Consider the following 6000-nt stretch of genomic DNA (forward strand, 5'->3'; position numbering starts at 1 on the left):
CTGTGGGGGGGAGGCCAAAGCGCTCGAGAGCACTCTGTGGGCACGACATGAGCCCCGAGCCGCACACTGCAGGGGCCTGCCTGCAGTGCGCACACCCAGCACCCTCCTGATGGCAGGCTGCACGGGGCTGATCTGGGCATAACGAGTGCCACATGTCTCAAGGCTTCGCTCCTCACACTCATCATTTGAGTTACTTAATTATGAACTTGAAATAATATGGGCACAGTGCAGTGCCCCTGCAGCTTTTCCCTCACACCCCTGCACGACGCCATGTCACGGCACCTCGGAACACAGCACTGCGGTGTGATGCTTGACAGAGTTTGCCCCAAACTAGCCTGGATTTGTCACCATGGTGGTAGAAAGGGAGAGGCCGTCCCTCCCCGTCCCCCCTCACACAGAGGGTCGCCCGGCCTGTGTGTGGAAGAGCGCATCTGTAAGGGCCGGGGAGCAGCGGGCCGAGGTGCAGAAATCAATGGGCTGGCGGATCAGAGGGCCCGGCCGCGCGGAGCAGGAGCCGCTCCGTGCGCACGCACAGGGGCCGAACATCTGTCAGGCAAACAAAAAGCAACCCAAGCGGAACAAAAGAGAGGATTATTTTCACTCAAGTTCTTCTTCAGTCGCAGCAGGCAACGCTCAAGCCGTTCTCGCATTCAGACACTAAGGCCTTATGGGGTACGGGCTGTCCGGGAAATGCCAAACGCTGTTACCAGAAGACAAAAGAGGGGGGAGAAGAAGAAGAAGAAGAAGAAAAAAAAAAAAAAAAAAAGTAGATATGGAAAATGCAGACTGTGCTGTTGGATTGGATTGAGCAGGGGGGCGGCAGAGGGGGCACCACTGAGGGGTCGAGGAGAGGGAGGGGAGAAGGACAGGGCGGCGACACGCTCAAGAAGATGGTGACAGTCCTTGGAAACACTGCCGAGCACATCTGCTGTGCTGCTGAAGCACCAAACACTGCTGCTCCACTCTGAACTCACCCAGAGGGGCGAAGGACATGGGATCAGCTCGGGAGCAGTGCCCGTGCCTCTCCCTTGTGCTTGGCACTAGGTGCGCTCACCTGTCAAATGCCAGCCTGCAGCATCCCACAAAAAAGGTCCACGTAGCTGTCTCAGGAGTGACTGGCCATGGAAGACACAGGGTCTTGATGGCATTTTAGGGAATATCACACAGGTGCTTCAAACCAGCTTCATTTTACTAAAATCTATTTGTTGGGGGGTAGGGATATAAACTGGGAGAGGGGCATGCTGAGCTGACCTCTTTCACTGCTGCTAGACAAGGAGAAAATTGAACTTCTCAAACGCTTCTGATTTCCAAAGACAAAGTTGCAAAACGTCACACAACAGACAAGCACATATCCATTACTTGTACTGCCTTTCTTTTCTGCCCCTTTGGTCCTTACCCAGCTTCTGAAGGAGTCATTGTGCAGGGACAACCAGGAGCAGATTGCTCTGGTAGGAAGGAAGGGACACAACCTGCCCTGTTTCACTGCACAACGTACTATACTGGTCCCTTACCATAAAACTTTTTATGAGGATGCTGTTTCTTGTATGAAACACTTTTTTCTCCTGTAAATGATCAACTTTTATTATTATTATTATTTATCAACGTATCATCTAAACGACTTGTTTCTGCACCCTCCCCCCGAAAGCCCAGCTTTATAGTATTAGTTTTATGGCTTCGGATACTACTTGCACATAGTTCAAAGCTTGCAAAGAATAACCAAAAAGAGAGAAAAAAAAACTTGAATGTTTTAGCTTTAAGGAAAAATATTGACTATGGACAAATATTAGTAATATCCTAACCACAAGATAAGAAGGTATTGATTTGCTGTTGATGAGAACTGCTTGCAAAAGGTAAATAAGGGACTCCTGAAATTCCTGAGACATGACCAAGCAGTCAGTCAGAAATGCCTCTTACGAAAGACTGCAGTCTTGGCAGAGCAGCAGCATCCAGGGGAGGCTGCAGGCGAGGAACTGCTGACCAAGAATGGCCAGAAGCAACCTCAGTAGGTCAAGAGCATGGGTGGGAAGCAGACGGCTCCAGGGCTTGGGTCTCTTCCCCAGTGGGAAGCTGTATGAGACTGCCTGTAGCTTTGCAGAAGATGATAACTCCCTAGACCAGAAAAAATGCAGGACTGGTGAAGCTTGGATAAGGAGATGTCCAAGGCTAGCTTATGAATTACTTTGTTTTAGAAGGAGAGTTTGATCTTTCTGGCTTCTTGTGAGCCCTTTCAGTATCCAGAGAGACAGTTCAGGGGTGTGTGCATGATCTGTGCAGGACATGTGCAGAGGGCTAGAGCGAATGTACCTGAGTCAGCAGTATCCATGGTTTTGGGGGTTTGTTTGATGGCCATGAGGTTGCTCCACGGACAAAGATGGCCCTGGAAGACAGAGGCCAGGGCCAGGGACATGTTCAGCAGAAGGCTCTGGGTGATCTGGGAATCAAGACTGGCAGAGACGTGCTGAGAGCAGAGCTGACCTGTGGGTTTGATGGTCCCCATTTTCTCTGGAGCCACAGAGCACCCAGATCTTTCCTGCAGTCTATGACACCCCTTCTTCAAATGGCTTTTAACTAACAAGGTAGAAAGACAACATCAATGTGCAATGTTAGTACGGCTCTGCAGACTACTCAATGTGGTCTCTCAGGCTGCAGCTTGAGAACTCCTGCTCCAAGGGCCCAAAAAAGAGACAGGACTAACCAGTGTCTCCCAGACAAGCAGCTGTGACACGTGCCATCACAGTAAATTCATGGTGGCCGCAGTTTTGACAGACTAAGTCAAAACAGAACTGAACAATCAGAGCAAGTTTTTGTCTTGTGGCTGCAATGAATTCCCTGGTGGCTGCGTGAGGCCACTGTTATTGTCTGTGGGAGTCACTGCCCTAAGAGATGAGTTCTTCAACAAGTGAACAAATAACTCAATTAGAAATGAAAGCAGTACATTCCTGAGAGGAGCTCAGCAGCCTCTTTCTCCCATTAGCAACAGTGTAAGTTCCCAGGCTTTGCACCTTGCAGCCCTCGATCCCAAATCATGGCTCCTCGCTCTCCCTTTAGCAGATGACATCTACCAGGGAGTGCAACCGATTGCTTCACAGTGACACAGTGACATGCCAGTTTGCTTCTTTCGGCTACCATTTGTTGGTATGTGGCAACGCACTTATTTTTCTGGTCAAATTTCAGCCTAGAAAAATAATCCAATTACACACAACAAAATGGAAAAGGCAGGGGAGAGGAGACCAGATTTATGAGTTGATGAATGAACTTTTTGTTGAAAAATAATTATTGAGTACTCACTTTGTGGGTGAACTCGCTCTACCAAGGAGAGGGGGAAATCAGTAGTCCTGGGATCTAAAAGCAGTCAAGAAATCAAACTCAGGCAATTAGAGGGTGACAGATTGGCCAATCTGAATCATGTGAGGAGTACGGATATAAAAACTTTCCTCCAAGGTATGAAGGAGAGAGAAAAGTATTTTTGTTAAATGTATTCAGTGGGCATGGGAAGCAGGGACCTCCTGCAAGGAAGAAAATGTCCTTTGAGTGTATGTCGTGGTAATCTTGTACTGAAAAGCAGACGGGGTGAAGGAATTGTGAACAGCTGGTAAGTGGCAGCTCTGTGCCAAAAGAATAAAGTGTGGAGGAGGGGGGAAAGCAATTAAAAAAAAAAAAAAAAAAAAAAAAAAAAAAAAAAAAGCTAAAATGGAAACTCCTAATTTCAACAGTAAAATAAAAACCCAAACAGAAAAACAAACCAGACGTGTTGGGAGTGTATTGTCAAACACCAGCTTCCCATGGATCCTGAGCTACAGAAGCCATTGTCCTCTGTTGGGGATGGGAACCATAAAAAACAACAAGCTGGGCTGGGAACGTAACTGCTGTGTGCTCTCACTCACATTTCTCAACCCAAACCAACACAACTCTCTACTGAATGCAGGGGATGCTCCAGAAAGAGTATGTGTACCCCTCCTGTCTAGTGGGGGAAATGACCCGTGAGCACTCACCTTCCTTAAAAATAATCCCAGTGGTAAAACAAAATCCCGTAATCAGCTCATTATGGCTCTTAGGTGAGGAATAAGTGACGGCCCCGTAGCAGGGTGTGGGAGAAGGACCCACAGCCAAGCCTGCCACGTGGCCAGCTCCAGCGGAGATGTTTGGGCAGGGAGAGCTGCGGGCGGCAGCGCCCTGTGCCCAGGCACACGGCTGGCACCGGGCTCTGCGCCGGGGGCTTGAGTTTTCCCAAAGCTGTGCTTCTGCCAGCAGGAAGAGAGAGGCTTATCCTCAGCCTCGGGCGAGGCATGCTGACTTTGCCCTGCCTTACTCTGGCATGGGAAGAGTTCACCCCGGACCTGCCCACGGCTGGGGCGAGCGCGGCGCGTGCCGGAGGATGAGGCACAGATCCGCGATTACTGATCCACCACATGGGAGATCAGGTGAAAGCCTGTGTGCCAGGGCAGAGCAGGAGCTCCTGCACTGCTGCTTTTGGTCCCCCAGTGAAGATATTTCTCTCACCACTGGTTGTATGGCAGCAGCTTTCAAACCCTGCTCAGGAGCCAGGCATGGTTTATGTACTGGCGTGGGCAAATCTAGATCCCGTAAATGCAGTTCAACACCAACACATGGCCACAGCCTCAACTTGGAAATCCTTAAATCCCAGACTACCCGATACCAGGAGGATGCACAAAAAGATCTGTTGCTCTTTGCTAGCCTTATTCTTGCACACCGCTATTTACCACTGTTTTGAAACAGATGCATTAAAATCACAGGTATCCCAAGCTCCGTGTTAAACTAAGTGTATTTTGATATTCAGAGTATGTAAACTTCTAAAAAGGATTCTGCTCACGGATGGGCTCATCGTTTTCAGGGCATGACTGACAGGGGTCTATTTCAAGAAACCTCCCCTTAAAAAAAAAAAAAGAGAAAACTACCTTAATGGTGAAGCGGGGAGTGACAGCAACAGACAAAAGGTCATTGCTTCTTTGTTCTTCACATCTGAAGAAAATACACAGGACTCCATTGTATGACTTTTCCATGCACAACATTGTCTCCCTTGACCCCATGCACATCTGCAGCCTGAAGTCCTCTGTTATCTCTGGATAACAGCTGTTCCATCACTGATTATTCGTCAGCTCCACTTCAGTCTGCCTAAGGTGCTGTGAAAACTCCCCAGGTTGCTGTGTCTGTGAACGTGATTTCAATATAAAGCCTAAAACTGCTGCAACAATAGCATAAATAATGGATAGCTCTTATTTGACAGTTTGTTGGGTTATCTCTACAAGTAGGTCTATACTTAAAAACTGCAGGATCTTTTAAAAATCTCATAGGATCCCCTAGGCTAAGTCCTTTTGGTTTTTATTTGTCTTTTTCAGCAAAAATGCAAGGTGAAAGAGCACAGTCAGCACTGGAGAAAGAAGCGAGCCCTTCAGATATATGATGTGCAGGAGCAGAATTTGCAGGACAATTAATTAGTGAGGATTTCCAGTTAAAAGAAAGTGACTGAAGAGATGGGATACGTGCAAAACCCAACCCCTTTGAATGCAAATGTGCCTTGATCTTTATTTGGGGCAGAGGAAGTCATTTCTCTTCTGTCTTCTCACACTTGCCATGGTGACCACAATTCACTATGCACCTCCTCCCCAGGTAATTCATCTTCTGGGCTCTTCCACCCCCACACCCCCTGCCTCATTTTCCACCCCTACCACTGCCCAGTTGCCAATGCCATTCCCACATGGGTGCTAAATCCCATCAGTCCCTCTGTCAGAAGGATGAGGCTGGAAGAGGATTTCTTTGATCTCTAAGGCTCTTTCATGGGTCGTTTGAGAGGTGAGGATGGAAGAAGGTGAAAATTTCCAGTTTATCAGCAAGGTGTTGATGGCCACCAGATTGCTGGGAACATAATAGAGGACAATCCCGAAAAAAAAGAAAAAAAAAAAAAAAGCTGCTTTGCAGCCCAGCACTAAGTTGTTAATGAGCTCCCGGTGTAAATTCACAGGGTGCAGGGGCTGTACCTAA

This window comes from Aythya fuligula, chromosome 3 (assembly GCF_009819795.1).
Source record: "Aythya fuligula isolate bAytFul2 chromosome 3, bAytFul2.pri, whole genome shotgun sequence".
Classification (NCBI taxonomy): domain Eukaryota; kingdom Metazoa; phylum Chordata; class Aves; order Anseriformes; family Anatidae; genus Aythya; species Aythya fuligula.